Below are 23,238 nucleotides of genomic sequence, written 5' to 3'. Positions count from 1 at the left end.
ACACAGTCTTCATTGGTGGATGCATTGAAATTGCCCAGAGGTCACTGTACTGTCCCAGACTAGCTGTGACCCAAGGGGGCGGGGCCTAACCAGCACGCCACTATCCACGCCACGGGCCCCACAACTCAGCCCCTGAGTGGGCTAGAGACACACGGTCTTCACCGGTTGAGTCAGGTAGGTGGCCCGTAGAGGGCTACATGGTCCCTGACTGGCTCTGACCTGAGGGGGCGGAGTCTCACCCCCACGCCACTATCCACGCCATGGCCCCACAACTCAGCCCCTGAGTGGGCTAGAGACACATGGTCTTCACCGGTGTGGGCGGGTAGGTGGCCCGGAGAGGGGTACACTGTCCTCGACCAGCTCTGACCTGAGGGGGCAGAGTCTCACCACCATGCCACTGTCCACGCAACAGACCCCACAACTCAGCCCCTGAGTGGGCTAGAGACGCACGGTCTTCGCAGGTGGGTGCATGGAGATTGCCTGGTCCATAGTAGTTCTAGCAGTAGCTGTTACATACAGCTGCAGCAGCTAGCCCACCTCACATTTTCTCCAGGAAATGTACTTTCTAGTTACACCTGTTAATCTGGCAAACGATGTGCACTGCTTCAAATTAAAATGGCTGCAGATTATGGGTAGGCCTAACACGTTTCATGCAGATTGGAGGAAAATCTGACATGTGGTTGAACGAGATTCGATCTCTGGACCTGCTGGTTGTGAGGCCAAAGCGCTACCCACTGTGCTACGACAGATCTTGCGAAAGCAAATGGCCCTAGTGCAACAAGCAATGTCAGCTGTCGCTTTCTCTCGGTAGAGTGAGAGGGGGGGTGTCGTCGTTTAAATTGGCACATGGCGAAAAGTATACATAGCATAGCTCAACTATTTACTTCTTTAGAATCCAGACAATCACGTGAACATGTCCATGTATAATATGTCCTTCGGTCTTCAGAAGTGTAGGAGAGGTGAAGAGTTAGAAACAGTTAGAGATTCTAGAGCGAAGAGAGATTTTCCAGAGCGTGGCTCCATTGTTTTCAATGAAGGTGGGGAGTCGTCGTTCGAACTGTCACACAGTGAAAAATATACATCGGAGAGCTTCGCTTTTTTGATTTTATGAATTCCAAGAGTTGTGTGAACGTTTTGATATATAATATGTGTATGAGCTGTGAGAATTGGAAGAGGGATGGCAGTTTAGAAAATTTGACTTTTTCCGAAATGCGCCTTTCACCACTCTGAAACCGATGAAATTGTACAGAAGACTAAAAGTGTTCCTTGCATTCTGCAATCAAACAAATCAAGTAATAATGAAACCATGCGGTGTTTTGAACTCAGCATGAGCCAGCGAATCCATTGCTACCATAATTTGGAAGATTGGACATACAGTTCAAAATTTACTGGCATAAATGCAACTCCAACTTTGACACGCTGGTGGCGCTAGAGTGCACAAGATGTCAACATGAGGCTTGGTGACAGATGGCATGGGTGTGTCCCAGATGAGTATGCCAGATGTGGTTTTGATAGATTAAAACATTGCTGAGATATGACCCCAGTTCCTGTTCCTGAAAGTTCCTAGGAGGAGATACATTTTAAGGCTTTTGCACATCATTCAAAATGGCGGAGAATCCAAGATGGCCACAATGATGTCATAGAGTGCGTCGAATCCGGCTTGAGCCAAGGAATTGTAGGACACCTGAAGTTTGAAAATTGGACTTGCTGAAGAAAAGCTGCATGCATAAATGCACCTCCAACCTTGACACATTGGTGGCGCTAGAGAGGGCGAGGTGTGGACATGAGACTTGGTGAGGACGGTCAGGGCACGGTCCCGAATGAGTGTGCCAATTTTCACAACTTTTGACCATACGGTTCTATAGGCTGCCATAGACTCCCATGGCAGAAGAAATAAAGAAGAAGCAGAAAGCAGAAAACTTACAAACACAATGGGTGCTGCAGCAGCTGCGCTGCTTGGCCCCCAATAATAATAATATATAAGACATTTGGGGGGTATCTAAACTATGTTTGAAAGAGAAACTATACTAGGGCCGGGGGGAGGGACTGGTACACTGATAATATTACTAATCTAATTTATCTTATTCTTAATTGAATGACTCAACCTGACCTTTGCACTACTATCTGAACCTCTATAACAATAAGGGTAATGGGCACTGCCCTATGGAACCCCCCCCCCCCCCCCTCCCCGCACACACGCACACACACACACACACACACACACACACATGTGCCTGAATACACTCTCTTTCTGTTCAGAAAAGAGGCGTCAAGAGAGGGATGACCCAATGGAGCTATCCCTTATCCCTTCCTGTAAGTGCACATAGCGATAGAGAGAGGAAGGGGGCAAGAGAGGGGGATGGAGGAAGAGAGAGGTGGAGGGGGGGGGACAGAGGATGAAAGATCGCTTTGTTAGAAGACCGATGAGAGAAGTGTCCTTGTCAGAGTAATATTCCATTCATCTCTCCCCTCAGCCTCCCATATTCACCACACACCACACACACACACACACACACACGCAAGTAAGCACGCACACGCGCACACAAACGCATGTGCACACACAAAAACGAAAACAAAAAGACGACATCCAAAAAAAAAGTCATGGAGTCATCTTCAGCAGACCTGCGCTGTGATGGATGAACACACACTGGGAGGCAGCACAAGGCGGGACCCAGGAAGACGCACACAATGGAGCAGACAGCACAACGCTTCCAATATCGAGAGAGATAGAGAGAGGGAGAGAGAGAGGGAGGAATGGAGGGAGGAATGGATGGATGGATGGAGAAATGGAGGGAGGAAGGGATGACGAGACAAAGGGTTTGAGGGGAGGGAGGGATGGAGAAATGGAGAGCTGGAGGGTGGGATGGAGAGATGGAGGGGTGGAGGGAGGGATGGAGAGAGGTAGGGAGAGGGGAAGCATACCCGCATACGCACTCACACACACACACCCCTGTCAATCATTGAGCTCTCTAACGCAGGGTCCCTTAGCGTATCTCTGTTATTTCAATAACCAGACTGGGTGTAATTGACGTTCAGCATTAGTGTACGATAATTATAAACAGAGGGACACACACCAGAAACACACACACACACACACACACACACACACACACACACACAGTCCTACGTGATTACACAGATGCACATGCACAAAGACAGGCTTAAAACCCTCATTCTTTCTTTCAACCTTATTAAAATGCAAATAACAAGTCTCATATCCCCACCAGAGCAAGGAGAGAGGGAGGGAAAGAAAGAGAGAGAGAGAGAGAGAATGAGAGAGAGAGAGGGAGAGAGAGAAAGATGGAGGGAATAAGGGAGAGAGAGAGAGTCTGATTATCTGTGTGCATACAGTAAGTGTACAGGCCTGTGTCTGTGTGTGTGTGTGTGTGTGTTTGTGTGTGTGTGTTTGTGTGATATAAAGAAGGACTCCTGGTAAGTCTTTGTGAAGGATCTCCACTTCACTAAGTGGAACAATGTAATGGAAATTCCACTTAAATTAAAAACAGGGAAGTCATTCAGTAAAGACCTCTCACTTATCCAATCTATCCCACTGCAGACCATCCAAACAGCACACACACACACACACACACACAAACACACACACATCTATTGAAGCTCCATGCTGTGAATGTCTAAATCATCTCAATCATTTCCAGAATGCTGACAGACACATCACACACACACACACACACACACACACACACACACGCGCGCCCGCACACAGAAATCAAGGGCTATTGAATTTCCCTGATGAGATATTTACCATAAACAAAGTGAAACTGGGATTGGGTGCCGCAGATCAGTTCGTTGTTTCCGGTAAGGCAGACATGCGAGAAAGAGCGACCGCGCAGGAAGGCGGAGTTCTCTATTTCCACCCTGAGTGATTAACAAAACACGTTGGCCACATCGAGACTTTTCGTTTACTGGAATCGCGCTATTAGCACTCTGAGACCCGAGCAGCGGCTCAGCTCTGCGTCAGCATCGACTGTTACTCAGTAACATTTGGCCAACGCTCTTCCCTGCTGGGGGGGGGGGTGGGGGGGGGCAGACCGGCGGACGGGGCGCACTCTCCATGCAGAAGCAGAGAGTGGGTTTGTGCTGCCAAATGAATTGGTGGTTGGTGCTAAGGTCACCGATCCAAATCTCCAGGGTGCTGAAGTTTGTTTCTCAGCTGGGAACTTTAACACACACGGTCACAGCGGCAGTGTGTGTCCAGTCTCGGTGGACTCTCTTCGGGGCTAGCTCGGTTGGACAGCGGCGACTCAGTGGGTGTTGTACTGGCCTGATAAAAGATGACCTCTGTAGTCTTCATGCCAACCCTGTTTCAATCGCCTACACGTCCAGAAAAGAAAGTGAGAGAGAATGTGTGGGAAAGAGAGAGAGAGAGAGAGAGAGGTTGCAGTATCTGCAGCCCATAGGGAGTCAGTCAAACATATTTCCTCCATGAAGGAAGTAAACAGAGTGAGCAGGAGGGAGGATAACGTCCCTTAGCGAAGGGGGAGCAAGTGAGGGAGGGGATGGAGGGAGGGGGGCCGTCTGGCCGCAGGCTCCCTTGGCAGTCCCAGCAGGCATCATTACGCCTCTATCTCCCAGCGACCCAACACACGGCCCGGCACAGCGGGGGAGTGGACACAAAGCAAGGTTAGAGCCATGGCACACCTGGCAACCGCCGTGAAATAAACATCATACATACAGTGTGCAATGGTGTTGCTGTCTGATTTTCTCTCTCTATCTCTCTTGCGCTCTATCTCTCTTGCTCTCTATCTCTCTGGCGTGCGCGCATGCTCACTCGTCAGCTCTCCGAAGCAAAGGATATCTTATCTTTCTATGTAAAACAAAATAATATCCGATTCTCTTTCACCATTAGGGAAAATTACATTTTCTTAGCTTGGATCCTGTGGCAGGCTATTACATTTAAACTGAGGTGTGACTTTAACCATTTCAACTGAGTTACACTCACAAAATGCATTCATGCGTGGAGGCCTGTGCTCTCTGAGCACCCTTTTCACTGTTATTTTCTTATAATTAGGGCCCGAGCCTTGGTGGTGCGAGGCCCTATTGAAATTGTAAGGATTATTCTTCTCCTACCTTCTTCCTTCTTCTTCTCTTCTCCCCAAACAAATGCCCTTTTGGCTAAACATCAATGAAAATCCATGAAACTTTGCAGATACGTCAGTCCCGGTGAAAAATTTGATATTTCATGGGTGACGGAAACGGGCGTGGCAAAACGGCTCAAGAGCGCCCCCTGGAAATTTTTAAATGGCGAGCCCCACCTTTCAGTTTGATGTAGGCAAACGAAAGTTAATAGACATAGCTAATTTATCCACACACACAAAAAAGTCTCTTGGAGCCATACCCAAGTCCAACAGGAAGTCCGCCATTTTGCTCATTTTTGACATTTCCATCCCTCGTACTTTAACTCGTCCTCCTACAGAATTCATCCGATCGACTTCACACTTGGTCTGCTTCATCTGAAGAACTTTCTGATTAAAAGTTATCAAAAATGTTACGTTTACTAAACAACCTTGCCGTGGCGCGGCGGCAAATTTTGATGTTTCGCCATAAAACAGGAAGTCCTCATAACTCCTCCATACATTATCCAATTTGTCCAATATTTCTCACGCTTCATGAAGGTTCTGTCCTGAACACATCTATGTGTCAGTATTGCATCATACTTATAGCGCCACCTATTGGTGAAACAGGAAGTCCTCAAAACTCCTACATACATTATCCAATTTGCACCAAATTGCTGACGCTTCATGAAGGTCGCATTCTGAACACATCTATGCGTCAGTATTGAGTCGAACTTACAGCGCCACCTACTGGTGAAACAGGAAGTACTCATAACTCCTACATACGTTATCCGATTTACTCCAAATTGCTCAGGGTTGATGAAGGTCACATCCTGAACACAGCTGTGTGTCAGCATTGAGTCATAATTATAGCACCACCTTCTGCTTACAGGAAGTCCTCATAATTCCTACATACATTATCCAATTTACACCAAATTGCTCACGCTTGATGAAGGTCGCGTCCTGAACACATCTGTAGGTCAGTATTGAGTCATACTTATAGCGCCGCCAACAGATCAAGCAGGAAGTCCTCATAACTCCTACATACATTGTCCGATTCACACAACATTTCTCAGGCTTCATCAAGGTACCGTCCTGAACACATCTATGTGTCGGTATTGAGTCACGCTTAGATCGCCACCTACTGGTGACAGGAGGTTTCTCTCAGTACAGGACACAGAAATAGCACAGCCTTTAACGGCGCCGCACCCCAACACGTGTGGGGTGCAAGGGCCCGCTCACTGCTGCTCGCAGCCCTAGTTTGGTTAAGTCTTGTGGGGTTTCTATTTGGTGGCTCTGCTTGTGTCCCAGAACCAGCTGGCTGAGGGGGCATCTCTCTACAGTCTCTCCATAGGTGAGGGCTTTGTTTTGGAGCGTGTCTGGGTCACTTTCCTTTAGGTTACTATACCATTTAAATGATCTCTTTTGAATTTTGATAATTAGTGTATGGTCCAAATTCTGCTCTGCATGCATTGTTTGGTGTTTTTCGTTGGATGTAGAAAATGGATTTGCAGAATTCTGCATGGAGAGTCTCAAATTAGTTTTTTTCCCATTTTGTAAAATCTTCATTGGCAAATGGACCCCAGATGTCACAGCCATAAAGAGAAATGGGTTCATAGAGTCTAATATTTTTAGCCAGATTAGAATGAGATGTCAAACTTGATGTTCCTTTTGATGGTGAAGAAAGCCCTTCTTGCCTTGTCTCTCAGGTCATTCACATCCTTGGACTGGAGGACGCAAGTTCCGTCATTCAGCAATTGGAACAGCAGCGTCCTTGTTGACGTCACCTTCTCGGCTTGTTTTGTGTGGACAATGGCAGCCGCCATTACTAGGATTTTGAAAAGCGTTTTAAACTGTTTCAAAGTAAATATCTTTACGTTTTCATTGCTTTTCATTCAGATAATTACCACAATTTAAACCAATTATGTGCCCATTTTACCCAAATAACATTTGTTTCTACTAGTTGAAATAGATTATTTAGATAGCCATTTTCAATGGAGTTGCCCTAACAACCGTTAGCACAGCCTCTTGATGCAAAATTATTTCTGGGATATCTGGCTGTCTCAAGTCCACACAAGTCTGCTCCGATGCATCCTCGATAGAATGGGCGGAGCAAGAACACATCCTGGCATTTGATGCGGACTTGGGACTTGCGTTCTTTTGAATTGGTACAGTACTTGGGCTCCGGCTGATGACGTTTCACAAGTTCACAAGGACGCAAGTACGCGTATTGGAAAAGGCTCTGTGTTTTTTTCCAATCTTAACAGCGCATTTGTTATAAGTGTTTATGACGTGTAAAGATGGGTTAGCCAATCACATCCCTGGAAGCATCATACTGTACCTGTATATTGTTTGAATATAAGGCGGCACAAGACAAGCCTACTCCACTTACGCTGGATAACCCTCACGTGCATTATCCTGGAAGTCCTTGCGCTCGTATGTTTTCTCAATAAACCAGACTAAACCTCTTTGAGCGAACCTTGGCAAATCTTTTTACTTTCGATCAGATTTAATTCCACTACAATTGCCTCCAAACGTCATTTCTAGACGGCATCATACAACATAACAGTTACAGGAGGCGCTTGGGCAGCGAGCATTGAGCAACTCCCCCGCGCGCCTCCAAGCATGCATGCCCGCGCAGGGGTACTGCGATATGTGGAGCGCGCCCACTAAGCGCCGCCCGAGTAGCTCCACTCCTGGGTCCAGTTTCGTAAATTGCTTAGTGGCATATCGCAATACCCTTGCGCGGGCACACACGCCTATAAGAACAGTAGCTAATGCTAGCTAATAATAAAGAGAGTAAGAATGTGACCTAGTTAATAATAATGACAGTAAGAATGTGAGATAGTTGGCTAGCTATTGGTGTTGTTTGCTAGTTGCTTGTAAAACGTTGTTGTTTGCTAGTTTCGCCAGCTAGTTTTGCACTCGGTTTCGCCAGCTAGTTTTGCACTCGGTTTCGCCAGCTAGTTTTGCACTCAGTTTCACCAGCTAGTTTTGCACACGGTGTTGTCTCACCAAAGTTGTTTGACCCACCCACCCTCAAAAGCGTTCACAAATTTATACCCCTCTTCTATCACATGTTCCAATGTGAACAACCAACCACAAAACTCTTGAGAACAACCAATCAAAAACTTAGGCCTATCCCACGTCGTCTGCCGACGTTTATAACTCTATGATGCCATCTAGAAATGATGTTTGGAGGCGATGGACAAACGTCGAATTCTGAAGTCTGCCAAGTGAGACCAGGCTGCTTTTTAAGATCAAGACCTTAATAGGCTACATTTTGCAATGCGGAGAAATGCAGAGCGGGATAAATGCGGAGTAGATTTGGCATTATTGGGAATATAAATGTTTTTATTTTTATTTGGATTATTACCTACTAGGCCCACAATAAAGATGTTTATGATCAAATTAAATTTTGTACCTGATGGCTTTGCACGTAATTAAATCATCATTTGGATGGATGGATCGGCCTGAATTTGGTAAAGGCAAACTTAAGACTGGAATTGGCCTAGTGGGCCTATGCCTACATAAATGTACTAAATTAATATATCGTAATGAAATACTATAACTAATAATTTATGTTATGCCGAATAACAAAAGTTAAGTTAAACAATAACAAAAGTTAGTTACTTTAGAAACAGGCCGTAGAGGGAAACAAGATGCCCAAAACCATTTGGTCGGAAAATACAGTAATGTTGTAGGCTATGTCAGTTAACTAAAATTTCCTTTGGTTATAGAAAGCCCTAACTATTTTGCTCATGTTAAAATGATCAAAATATACATTTTCCTTTGGGTGAATTTTGGAACTTCCAGTGGCACCTAAAATCCCTAGTGTTTTGTGTCTTTCACCAGACTGACCTACCATTACAGTACCCGGTAATGTACTGCAACGGCTTCTGTTCACAACTCACCCTTTCCGATAGATTCACAGGAATTATACAAGGTCTTGACACGGGAAATTGGCTGTGCAGATTTCCCATGAAATCCTGTTCATACATGCCCCCTAACAGGTCAACACCCTAGGTTTTAACGGGAACCCTTCTGTCTGAATGAGATCCCAGTCTCTCTCTCATGCTGTGCATTTGCTATGGTGGATGTAGGACCAGTCAGGAGTACTACCGTATATTCCTTCACACAGACACATTATTTACACTCAGCACTGAGGAACCCTCGCCATGAAACACATCAGCAAACCTTGAGTTCTGAAGGAGGGTAGACAAACAAACAACCCACACACACTCACTCAAGAATTCTACTGACCTCAGAGGGATACTTAGGATGCATAAAACACACACACAAACACACACACACACACACACACAATATTAATATCCAAATGAGTAATTGTCTGGAAGGATGTGGGCTGCCCTCTCTGCCTCCAGAAGAATATTTCCAGTGCATCTCTCTCTCTCTTTTTCTCTCTTTCTCTCTCTCCATTCTGACAGCAGTTCCCAGAGTAACCGATCCTTTTTCCCACGCTGCAGTGATTCTTGCCCTCTGGTCAGGGGTCAGTGTCCGAGGAAATGTCCGCAAGCACCTGGCCAGGAATGATGTATTATACACACATATGCACACACACTCGTCTCAAACACACAGACACACAAGCGAGCACACACAGATTTTTCACACTCAGGAAAACTAAATAACTGATTTATCATGTATTCTGGATTTAACGCTGAGTGGATATGGCTCTCGAGTGGCTTTAGCAGAACAGTCAGTATTTACACGCTCGTTGAGGTTTCAAGTCCGCGGAATCCAATTAAACTCCCAGGTTTTACTTGATTACAGTATGTGAAAGAACTAAGAGAGGTTTGGTTTAATCTACTGTCTGTGAATACGCATTATGAGAACAGAGACTTCCTCAACAGATTAGTTCTCTGGGGAAAGGAGATGGAGAGGAGGTCTTTGAAGGCAGCTAAAATTACAGGTGGAATGATCTCTTCTAAAATTATCCCGCTCTACTCTATTGCCAGGTCGTGAACAATTCATGCTCGTGTTAAATAAGGAATAAGCCCTGATAGCCAACGTCTCCGCACAGCACCTCAGGATCTAGATAGACTGACCAGCTGCTTTTTATAACACAATCCTGGTATTTAAACGCTGTTTCATACATACTGTCCGGCACGCCTGTCTCTCTGATGCCTGGATGGCTCTCTAGTTGGCTGGCTGGCTGTTTGTCTGTCTGTCTGTCAGACTGACTGGCTGTCTGCTTACTCCCCGAGGATATGCATGGATGAGAAAACACTTACTTGTTTGAGATATATTACAGTACCCTACACGAATACAGGATATTTTACTAGCCAATACATTTCAGAGCTACACACAGTCAGGTTGAAGATATAAGACTGTTTTCTATGCTGGCCTTAACGTGGAATCCTGAATTTAGTACAATGGCAACAATTCTTGTCCACCCTATTCAGCCCCCTCACCACACACTCACACACACACACACACACTCTCTCTCTCTCTCTCTCTCTCTCTCTCTCTCTCTCTCTCTCTCTCTCTCACACACACACATATGCCACACACTCACACAGACAAAAAGGCAGCCATACACACAGAGACAGACGGACAGACAGAGTGAGACACACACACACACACACACATACTCAGGCACAGCACAACAAAAGAGAGTGATGAAGCAGCATATTCAGATTTCACACTCCAATAACAACAAGCAATCAAGGGCAGTGCTGGAGTTATGACTCTCAGTCTGCCTCTTTTTCTCCCTCTCTCCCTCCGTCTCCCTTCTCTCTCTCTCCCTCCCTCCCTCCCTCTCAGAACCAATGTCACACCGCGCCTCATGCAGCCAGTTCCCTCCCCTCACTCTAAACACCTGTCTACAAATGGACACATCAATCCCTATTTCACAGTCCGCCTGGCTTCCTGCACCACTCACTGGACTAACACACACAAACACACTCTCTGGTGCACACACACACACACACACACACGCACACTCACTCCCCAATAGCATTTTTGTGACCCTTTGTCCTTGGAGATTCCTTTTCAGGTACACATGGATGGCAGACTGAGGTATGAACAGTTCTCTCTCTCTCTCTCTCTCTCTCTCTCTCACACACACACACACACACACACACACACATACACACACACACAGCTAGCACTTTGCCTAATAGAGTAATAGCAGCAGTCAGCGTTTCCCATGGCACACTGTAACCGCATGGCTGGCTGCAGTGATGGATTCTGGGTCAGGGCCGCATCAGCACCAATACCGGACACACACACACACACACACACACACACAGACATGCATACGTAGATACAGCACACGCACGCACGCACGCACACACAGACACACACACACACACAGACATGCATACGTAGATACAGCACACGCATGCACGCACGCACGCACACACACACAAGCACACAGACACACACACACACACAGACATGCATACGTAGATACAGCAGACGCATGCACGCACGCACACACACACAAGCACACAGACACAAACATGTACGTACATGCAGCACACACAAACACACAGATAGAGCACAGAGAGCACAAATACACACACACACACATATATACCGCACAGACACACACATACACACACACACATAGACACCGCACACACACACAGAGATACAGCATGCACAGAAACACACACACACCCCAGTGTTTCCTGTGGGATTGATCTCTTGGTGTGGTGATGCCAAGCTCAAGGCCGGCAAAATAGGGAGGATTTCTATACCAAAGCGGGGGGGTCTGGGGGTCCTCCCCCATAACAAAAAAGTTTGAGACTTAGTTTCCTGTATTCTGGTGACTTTTAAAGAAGGAAGATAACAAAATTGTGGAACATATACTGAAAAGTATACTGAAACAACATGTTTAGCCTACATGAAATATGCTTTCTTTAATTTTGAGTTATGGGGTGAGAGTAATGGATATAACGTTTTATTTAATAAAAATTAACGTTTGATGCCCATTGATGCTTAACTGCATACTCATACCGTCTAAATCATGGGTTCCCAAACTCCATCAATGTGGGCCTCCCCTCTGAAAAGAGTGACACACCCGCGCCCCCCCAACCCCCCAAATCTGTCCATTTTGCAAGGCAGCGTTAGCTAGCCCATAACGTTACACAGCTAAGTTAGCTCGGTGGCAGCTGGTGCTAGTTAACGTTATGACGTTTTCGCACAATACATTCATGTTCATGCCTGCGGGGGGAGGCTCTCTCTGCACTATCCACAAATTTAGTATACATCTCTCCCATTATTTATTTCGATCTTCTGACCTTTAAAATCACATTTCATTCATAAAAACCAGACATTTCAAAAACAAAAAGCATTTTTTTCCTTCTTTTTTTTTCTAACCATCCCTTCACGCCTCCCCTGAATTTCTTTGGGGCCCCCCAGGGGAGGCCCGCCTCACAGTTTGGGAATGCCTGGTCTAAATCATCAGACTCTTTCTAATCTCTCATCTTCACTCTCTCCTGTCCCCTTCCTTCTCCTCTATCTTCTCCTGCTTTCCTCTCAACGACCTCTATCCTCTCCTCTCTCACCTGTCCCTCCACTCTATGCTGGTCCTGTCTTCTCCTATCACAATCATTGCCCTTTTTTAGGTTACATAAATAATAGGCTAGATTAGGCTACGTTTAACTGATATTTCGTTGCATTTGCTGTTGCTTTGACTGGAATTTTTTAGGTGGCTGGAGGAACAAGCTAGTGTTGTTAAACTTTCGGTTCAGACAGCCAAAAAGGTTGCTCAATCAATCAGTCAGTCAGGGCAGCGCCTTTGATTCGCATGTTGTACTTGCGCTTGTGGTGTGGGCCGTCTCATTGACAAGTTATCCTTGCTGACTGACAAACAGCAGCGTGTAAGCTATGTAGATGGAGGCTCCGCTTCGGCTCAAACATAGGCTAGGCTACTGGGTGCATGTGTAACACCACGTCATGTTTCTTCACTGTATTTTTTAGATAACGTTACATATTTATCACACTTCAATTATACAGACAACTGCATGAGGCACAATACTATACTAGACAATTCAGCGTTTCCGCTGGTAAGGTTCGTAGCTCACCGCCACGGCAAGATCCTTGCCGCCACACCAAACATTTGATACAAAAAACAATAATACAAATTAGGCTATACTGTATATATAAAAGTCTTAAATTAAACATCTTAAACTTTCTAAATATTTCTGCCTAAATGCGCTTTCAAAACCAGTCATGCCAACATTGGGACTATTTATTTTCAATAAGACTAAGAGCCTATAGGCCGCGCGCTCTGTGCCGCTCCATGCTGCTCCTTTCTGAGGTGATCGGAAGACTCGACGCGTGAAGGGATTTTTTCTTCAGTGAGCGGCATGAGGTTACAACGAAAGATAGGTAGGCTATTGCTGCTCAAATATTACCATAGTGTTAACCAGTGTTTGAATTGGGCCAAACACTGGTGATGGCACCTAGGCCTACTCCTCAAAATGCCAAGCCTACTGTCTAAAATACATTTATGTTAGTAATCTAAGTGCCGTTATAGCTACAGTTAGACGTACCAACAGCTCCTGCCCATCTCAAGCACGTTGGCAAAGCCTTTGGTTTTATAATTCCCTGATGACAACTAGCGGATCCTATAACCATATACAGTATATCAATACAATTTTCCAGATAGACATTCGACAATTTTTGAAGAGGAAGAGAGAGGAGAATGATGAGACCAGTCAGGTAGGCTAGGTTATTTCCGGCTAGCCATGATTCACATCAGGGGGATTCAGGAACAAGGCAAGCTACCTGTAGGCTAAAAGTTTTGCCCGCTTCCCAGGGACCAGTAAACTCTGTTTGGACAAGAGGACTGCCTCATGCAGGTGTCTGATCGGACAAGTAAAAAATGAATATGATGAATTGGCCTTGTGTTGCTAACGTTACGTAATGTTATCTGAAAATACAGTTTGAGCCGAAGCAGAGCTGCTCCATTTGAGCTACGCGCTGCTGTCTGTCAGTCAGTCAGCCCTTCAAGCGAGCGTTGTCAAGGAGACATAAACCACAAGCGCGAGTAGGTTCTGCAACTTTCGTGCGAGTCAGGTGCAGCGCTGCCTGATTGTGCGACCGCCTTTTTGGCTAGCTGAATTAGAACTAGCTTGCATTAATGTTCCTCCAGCCACCTAAAAAGTGCCAATCAAAATAACAGAAAAAGCAACAAATTATTAAGGCATGTTTAAAGACTAGCTTACCTTTAAAAATAATCTACAGCTGCTGTTATAATGGTAACCTACAATACATCTGATAAAAATATGTCTATATACCATATGATTTATTAAGTGCCTGTGTGGGTTTACATTTTTATCCCGTACAGTTACATGTCATTAATTACATTTTAAGCTCTAGGACTTTACCAGCCTTACCTAAGTTAGGCCATCTTTATAGGCCTACTCTTCAGTTAATTGTTTTTTTTAGGCAGAGGCAGGGATTGTGGTAGGAGAGGACAGGACTGTGGCACAGGCACAGAGTGGAGGCACAGGTTAGAGAGAAGAGGAGAGAGAGGTTGTTGAAAGGAGGAGAGAGGAGAAGGAAGGGGACATGAGAGAGGAACAAGGGAGGAAGAAGGGCGGTCTCCGATCCCCCGCTTTGGGTTTGAAATCAGACTCTTTTTTTCACACACCACCACACCAAGAGATCAGTTCCACAGGAAACACTGCAACTGCATGAGGCACGTGCACGGACATAATTTACAGGGGAAGCAATAGGCTAGCCTGCTTGACTGCTCTCAATATCATTCTACTTGCTGTTCCACTTCAAATATTGTCAGATGTCCATCTGGAAAATGCAGGCTTTGGGATCCGCCAGTTATCATCAGCGAATGATAAGACCAAATAGGCTAGAGATGGGCAGGAGCTGTCTGCACTTCTTGAACATTATCTAGCTTTACGCTGTAGGGCAGTGGCTAATTTCAGTGCAAACTAGAATGGAGAAGTAAGATGCCTTCTTCCCTCCACTAGTCTGGGGGACCTTGGGCAAGTGGTAGAAACCTCCTAGCCCCCCTACCTGGGGTTACAGGCAATAACCCCTGATGGAAGAACATCAAAGAGGAAGAGAGACCCGGCCCGGAGGAAGTCCGGGGCCCTCGTCTGGAGCCAGGCCCAGACGGAGGGCCCACCTGCGAGTGCCTGGTGGCCGGGCTTACCACGGAGCCCGGCCGGGCCCAGCCCAAAAGAACAACGTGGGAACACCATCTCCCCCTCCATCTCGTGGACGCACCACCTGCGGGAGGAACTGTTGGGGTCGGGTGCGCTGCCAACTAGGTGGCAGTGAAGGCAGAGGGCACCGATGGACTGGATCCGGGTGGCAAAGGCTGGCTCTGGGGACATGGACCATGACCTCGCTGGGGGGGAAGGAGCTGGAGCTTGTGAGGGAGGTGGAGCGATACCAATTACACCTGGTGGGGCTAACCTCCACGCACAGCACCGGAACCAAACTCCTGGATAGGGATTGGACCCTATTCTTTTCTGGAGTTGCTCACGGTATGAGGCGTAAGGCAGCTGTGGCTATACTAGCTAGCCCCCAGCTGAGCGCCTCTGTGCTGGATTTCACCCCAGTGGACGAGAGGGTCGCCTCCCTACGCCTTAGGGCTGTGGGGGGGAAAACTCTGACTGTGGTTTGTGCATATGCACCAAACAGCAGTTCGGAGTATTCGGCCTTCTTGCAGACCCTTAAGGACCAAGATGCCGCCGTTGTATGGCGCCGCTGCCAGAGCTCTTCTATGTTTGTTACTTTGTATGCTGTTTGTGCTTAATGCAGCCTTTACTGAGACCTTTGTTAGTGCAGGTTACAACCGTGAAACACTGTTGCGGATCCGTGATGAAGTCGCAAGGCTCTCCTATGTTAATCCCAAGCTCAGATGCAAGGACTTTGTTGTCTGCCCCACCGCAGGCAAAGAGACCTACCAAAGACGCAGACACTGGGGTAAGCGAGGCGGGGTGCCCGTCAACATCTCACCGCGCAAGATGCCGTCATTTTTTCATTGAGCACCTGCCCCCCAAAATGTCTGTGCACGCCACTGCATGCCACAGAGGTAACGGTAAGTGGTAGTGACCATCTTGGAGGAATCCTGAGCTTGTTGCGATTTCCATAAACCTCTTATCCTCCACCGACATTTCACTCTTGTCTTCATATTCTTTTTCAGATAAGTCCTGGTTGTATTGCCTGATGAGGAGTTCTGCCAGATCAGCAATTGATATGCGGTTGGCCGTCACTGCAGTAGGTCCAGACCCTTCCATAGCAGTGCAATAATTGAGTGGACCATTGACCACCCATCCCAATACTGTCTTGACTGCATATGGTCCATTTCCCCAGCTGTTGATTATGCACCAATGTTCCATCGCTTTAGGGACATTGATTCCTATCATAAGCTCAATATCTGCATCAATCTTATTTAACTGTATCCCTTTGAGATGTGGCCATCTTCTCAGATCCTTCTGGGTGGGCATGTTCTCTGCCCTGTTGGAATCTAGCCCTCCTGTTGGTTCTCTGCAATGTGTCATACGCTGCTGCTCTCCATCTTCCCCGTAACTTGTAGGGAAGCCTAGATGCCATCAGCATTAAATTGGAGGGAATGTCAAGCTCATCCATATACTCCAAATCCTGCATCGCATTATAACATCCTCTTAGATAAAGTGCATAAGTGTGCAGTCCTTTCCCATCATCCGCTTTGATGGTTGTCCAATTTAATGCCTTCTCCAAGTACACGCTTGTGACTTTGACTTCATTTCCAAAGTGTTTGGCTAGTAGCCGTTTGGCTTCAACATAGCCTTTCCGTGCGTCCATGTGCAGGCAGCTGCGTACAAGGTCCCTGGGCTGGCCAGAGGTGTACTGCTCAAGAAAGTAGAGCCTGTCATGACTGCTATTAGTCTTGTCTTCAACCAAATATTCAAATGAGCGGATGAATGATTGGTAGGTTAGAGGGTCACCGTCAAACAGTGATCTCCCTAGCCGGGAGTGTCATAGAAATTGTTATCCTCAGCCTTGTCCTTTGTTTTACAGTTTCACTCTACCTCCCTCAACCTTTCACATGCAAAACCCCTGGCTGTGCTAACCTCATTTATAACATGATGACATCTCCAGGAGGTCGACACACCACAGACTTTCTGTCTGCACTAGAGTGACTTCCCATTGTCTTCATTGTTCATGCAGAAACCTTTTCAGATTTACCGCCCATATCACGTCTGACTTCTCGACCATTGTTGATGACATGTTGATGAGTTAGCCAATCAAATCTCTAGAAACGTCATATCCATGTATTGCTTGAATATAAGGCCGCATAGCACCTTTCTGTTTCACTTCTGTCAGATGAACCACTCGTGCGTTATCCTGAGTCTTTTTAAGCGAACCATGGCAAATCCTTTTTATTCTTGATCAGAATAATTTCCACTACAGGAGTAAGGCTAGTTTATGTTGCATGGTGATCAGGTCAGCAATGTCACTCTGCCTCTGTGTGCCAGTGGTGATGTCCCCAATGCCTGTAGTTGAATTAGTGTCCATATTGTTCGCTCTGGACTGATTGTGAGCCCTAGTTTGATTGTGAGCTCTGGACTGACTGTGAGCCCTAGATTGATCGTGAGTTCTGGATTGACTGGGCCTTCCAGTAGGTACCTGAGGGTTGTGGTGGTCTAAAGCCTTTTGTAATGGTGTCTTAGGAACAGCAGTTATTTCCACAAACTCCAATACCGACATTTCAGGTTCCACATTATCTGTGGTCTTGGACTTATGATCATCCAGATAAGCGTTCATTCCATTTCCTTGAGATTGATCATCATCCATATCGAAACTTTGAAGGACTTATTTTGGCAGTTGATGATGCTATATCAGTTTCCAGCTCCATTCTTTCCATTTTCGTTTTCAGTTTCACCTCCTGGAGTTTCAGAGCATGTTTGTTCTGCAGTGCTGCTGCACGGGCCACCAGGGCTGCTTTCTCAGCCTCTGCTTTCTGGCACGCAGAGGAGACTGTGGAGGCCTTAGTCGAGGCCTTTGATCCATCCTTAGACCTTCTGGATTTGTGAGATGCATTAGAAATGCTGTCCAGGGGTGAAACTTTTGCTTGTTCCAATTGATCCAACTGATTTTTCCATGTTTCAATGTCCTTAATAAAGTATTGGAAATGTGTCATTCTGGGCTCATACCATTCCACTCTATCCTTCTCATCCTCTGATAAGAGCGCTTGCACATATTGATGCGCATCACTGAATTATCCGATGGCTCGATTGAATGATTCGAGAACCGTCCAAACATCATGTTATTGCTCAGCAGCATCTTCTTCCTGCAAAGTTTTCATTTCATTCATTTTTCAGGTGCAAACTTTTTCCTCTGCGGGTTGCAATGAGTGATTTTAATAACTCCTCTGCCTCAGCAGCAGTCCCAGCGCTTTGTTCAGTCAGTTACTTATCACAGCTGTTTTGTTTAGCACGGGCCATGTACACGATCTCTTTCCTTTTGGTCTACACACAAGTGTTCCTTTAAGTTCATTTAGTTGATCAGTTTTTTAGGTGATACACAGCACTGTTTACCATTTGTTTGTGATTGCATTCCCACATCAAACATTTCAGTAGTGCGCAGCGGCACCTCCGTTATAATCATACCATGATTAACACTTTGTTATGATTTTGTTCGCACATCAAACATCCAGTTTATAGTGCGCAGCGGCACTTCCAATATATGTTCGATCAAACACAGCAATCCAGCCCATTCATTGATTCGGGTTACTCACGACCGGAATCATCCATCCATGCTGGCGCTGTCCTGTGTGCGTTCGTGGAGATGATAATCCTTGGCGGGGCTTTTTGACTTGATATAGTGGCTTATTCTTTAAACGTGTAGGCCTACTGCCTTCCAATAGCCACTGTCCAAGCGGGAGCGGGGTTAATGACGCACGTATCCAATCCAACAATCCAAGAGAGCAACGCGGAGATCCAGAGTTATAATTCCAACAAAAAATTGCATTTATTATGCGTAATCGTACAACAAAAATATTAAGCACGGCTCTTCGTCCTAATAAACGAAATACCATTACAGTTCCATGATTTGCATTGGTTGAGGGTTACTCTAGTTTTGTTTAATGTTTGAGCATGTCGTGGTTCTGTTCCGCACCCCTAGGATTCCACCCAGGGGCGTTCCCTTACCTCAATTAAATAGATAGCTATAGATATGGCCCCCAAGAGGGTGAGGCCTCCAGGTAAGCATATAATAGAATAAACCATGGCAAACCATAGGCCTACTGCATGCAAACATAGCAATAAACTGCAGCAAATTATACCATAACTTAAATTATTATATTCTGACCTCATAATTGCATTTCTACAACGGAGAGTTGGGATACTTGATTCTGATTGGCTAGCAGATAAATACTCTGTAACACACGGCTGCGACCGCATAACAATTAGTATTAATGCGCTGCCAATCTCATTTACGAGGCCATTGATAAAATCAAGCGGTAGGCGTAGCAACCACTCGCAGCAACCTCGCCTTTTACGTATCCTATTACAAAAACGCACTCATCAGTCCGACTTATTTGAAATATTCAAATAAACGTGAACCACCCAAATTATGCCTTATGGTTTGTGTGAACAAGGCCAACCCAAATAGGCGAGATAGCCTATGTTGCCTGGCAAACATTTAATTCAGAACTATAGCCTATCGCGGAAGATTTAGTAAATACTAAAATGATAAGAATGAGCGGTAAATAAATCATTGAATGTTACTACTGAGTGTTTTTTGTGAATATATATATGTAGTAACCGTTGTAGAAAAGCAATTGACCACTCGAGGCAATGGGTTACAGGGGATTTTACCACACCTCCGCTATCGCGTCGGGCCTAACAATGCCCCATAGCTGTGGTAAAATCCCCTGTAGCCCACTTCCTCTCGTGGTCAATTGCTTAATTCTACAACGAGAGTTTGGATAATTGATTCTGATTGGCTAGCAGCCGTGGTAAAATACTCTGTAACCCACGGCTGCGACCGCATAACAATTAGTATTAATGCGCCGTCCATCTCATTGACGAGGCCATTGATGAGATCAAGCGGTAGGCTATGCTTTGCGTAGCAACCACTCGCAGCAACCTCGCCTTTTTCGTATCCTATTACAAAAACGCACTCATCAGTACTTCCACACCCCTACCAGCAAAAATGAGTGCTCTGGAGAAGTGTTTTAATAACTGCACCATAGCTGGAAATATTAAAATAAACGTGAACCACTTGAATTATGACTTATGGCTTATGTGAACAAGGCCAACCCAAAAAGGCAAGATAGCCGATGTTGCCTGGCAACCATTTAATTCAGAACTATAGCCTATCGCGGAAGATTTTGTAAATACTAAAATGATAAGAATGATCGGTAAATAAATGATTGAATGTTACTACTGTGTGTTTTTTGTGAATATATAGCCTATATGTAGTAACCGTTGTAGAAAAGCAATTGACACAGGATTTTACCACAGTTACGGGGGTTTTAGGCGGGGGTTAACAATGCCCCGTAGCTGTGGTAAAATCCCATGTAACCCACTGCCTCGAGTGGTCAATTGCTTAAATACCATATATCTATTTTTCTTACACATTTTCTTTTCTCAGGTCAAATTGTATTGTAAAAGATATTTCATCTCAATTTATCTGGGTAAATAAAGGTTAAATTAAAAAATTAAAATAATCAATATAAAGTTAATTCTGGCTCCAACAATAATAGTAATCATACTGTAACATCCCAGGGACTCCACAGAAAATAAGGCAACTAATAAAATTCCGATTGAAGACGTAACAAGTGGTGTCCATTTCTTAGGTAAAGATTTCAACCCGTATCCCTCATGGCTCCGTTCTGAAGGGCCACTACCCAGTCGAGGGCACTCAGAAACTAGGGGCTAGGACTTAGGGGGAGAACTGGGATTGGGCCATACACACACACTCAAGAAATCGACTGACCTCAAAGGGATACATATAGGATGGAGAGAACACACAAACACACACACGCATGCAATATTAATATCCAAATGAGTAATTGTCTGGAAGGATGTGGGCTGCCCTCTCTGCCTCCAGAAGAATATTTCCAGTGCATCTCTCTCTCTCTCTCTCTCTCTCTCCCTCTCTCTCTCCTTTATCTTGCTCTCTCTCCCTCCCTCCCTCCCTCCCTCCATCTGGAGCTACAGTTCATTTGTTTGCTCCATAAATACTCCGGTGTTGATGTGAAAAGTGGCAGCGATAAAATGGGAATGTAAAGATGACAAACAGAAACAGCCTTCTCCGACTTCCTCAACACTCAGCCATTAGTGTGACGATTCCATTAGACAAACATCATGTAGAAAATAATTTCCTTCCAGTTGCCGGAGAAGCAGAAATTAACAGCAACATGGAAATACATACATAATGAATATGAACATTTGCCTCCTGCAAGTCTCCGACAGCCGAGCATTTAATTCATCTCTCCACAGAGCGAGAGAAGGGGGGGCGTGAAGGGAGGGAGGGAGGGATAGGATGAACTGGGGAGGAGGAGGAGGTAGAAAGAAGTGAAGGTGAACAGTAATACTCGACACCCCATACGGCTGCCTTGGAGAAAAGCTTTTGTGACTAAAGTGAGATCCTTTTCGACTGTCAATTGAATATGAACTACTGTATAGGTGCAATGGTGTGAACGGCATGCTGTAACGTATGTGTCGTATGGTCTGGTCTTTGGTTAGCTGGACCTCTTCACATGGGAGCAAGACTTATATCTGCCCTTATCTGTCCAACACATTCGATTATGTAACATTTGGTGCTCAAGCCCTCAAACAGAAACTTATTGTAGGGCATGTCTTAGGCGCAGGTCACGCAGGATTGATTCAATCCGGTGATCGTATTCATCAAACGCAGGCTTTTCAAGTTGAAAAGAATTGAAGTTGAACAAAAAAAGAAAGGAGATTACACGCGCTGATCCATTTGCATTCAGGAGGAGGAATGAGGTCTTGGCTTCTGAAAGCCTCCAGACACATTGGCTCATCTAAATCTATTTACATAAACCCTGGGGGTCATTTATCTGGGCACGACAACCAAATGCTAATGGTAACATTTGAGGGCGGAGAGAGGAGGCCTATCCTTCACTGTTGATTTATTACCTGGCATGGGGCGCGGGCCCATTCATTCCACTCTTTAAATAAAAAAAGGGGCTGTTATTTCTTCATGCATAAATAAATTAAAATACACTTCCCCTCAGTCACTGAAAGACACACACGAGAGAGGCACACACACACACACACGCACACACACACACATACACACACACACACACACACATACACACAGTCCACCCTACTGGCCTCGATCTGTAATCAGCTCTCTGTTATCTTGTGGTGGTAAATGCCACTGTTGTGGGGGTGTTTATCTACAGTAGCAGGGACAAATGTGATGTCTTGACAGGCCTATAGCTGGTCCACTGCGGGCCTAATGTGGTGTGTGCGTGTGTGTGTGTGTCTGTGTGTCCACACATGCATGCCTGTAGGTGTGTGCATGTGTGTGCGCGTGTGCGCGTGTACATGTGTGTGTGACTGACGCAGGCCCAGTGAGATGCCAGGGCGAGGTGCTGCTCTCAGCCAGACATGCGCCATGTCTGACAGCAGCCGAGCCGGTGTAGTGGAAATTAATCTGATCTAAAGTAAAAAGGATTTTCCAAGGTTCGCACAAAAGGTTTAGTCTGATTTATTGAGAAAACATATGAGCGCAAGGACTTCAGGATAACGCACGAGTGGTATCCAGCAGAAGTGCCGGAGAAAGGTGTTACGCGGCCTTATATTCAAGCAATACACAGGTAGGACGCTTCCAAGGATGTGATTGGCTAACCCATCTGTACACTTCATAATAAATGGAGGACATCATCAACAGTGGTCAAGAGTACAGGCACGTGATATGAGAAAGGGCGGTAAATCTTGCAGGGACAATGGAACAAAGAACGGTTATTCTAGGGCAGACAAGGTCTGAGGTATGTCGACCTCCTGGAGAGGCCATCCTGTTGTAAATTAGGTTAGCACAGCTAGGGTGGTTGCATGTGAAAGGTTGAGGGAGGTAGTGTGAAACTACAATTTCTATGACAACGGGCAGCGACAGGCAGGTGTCAGGCCAGCTACCGGGTCCTAAATGACTTTTCTGGCTCCGTTACCCCCTAACAACCGGATTGCTAGCCAGGAGACCA

The sequence above is a fragment of the Borostomias antarcticus genome (genome assembly GCF_949987555.1).
Source record: "Borostomias antarcticus genome assembly, chromosome: 14".
Taxonomy (NCBI): Eukaryota; Metazoa; Chordata; class Actinopteri; order Stomiiformes; family Stomiidae; genus Borostomias; species Borostomias antarcticus.
This window is presented reverse-complemented; position numbering follows the sequence as displayed.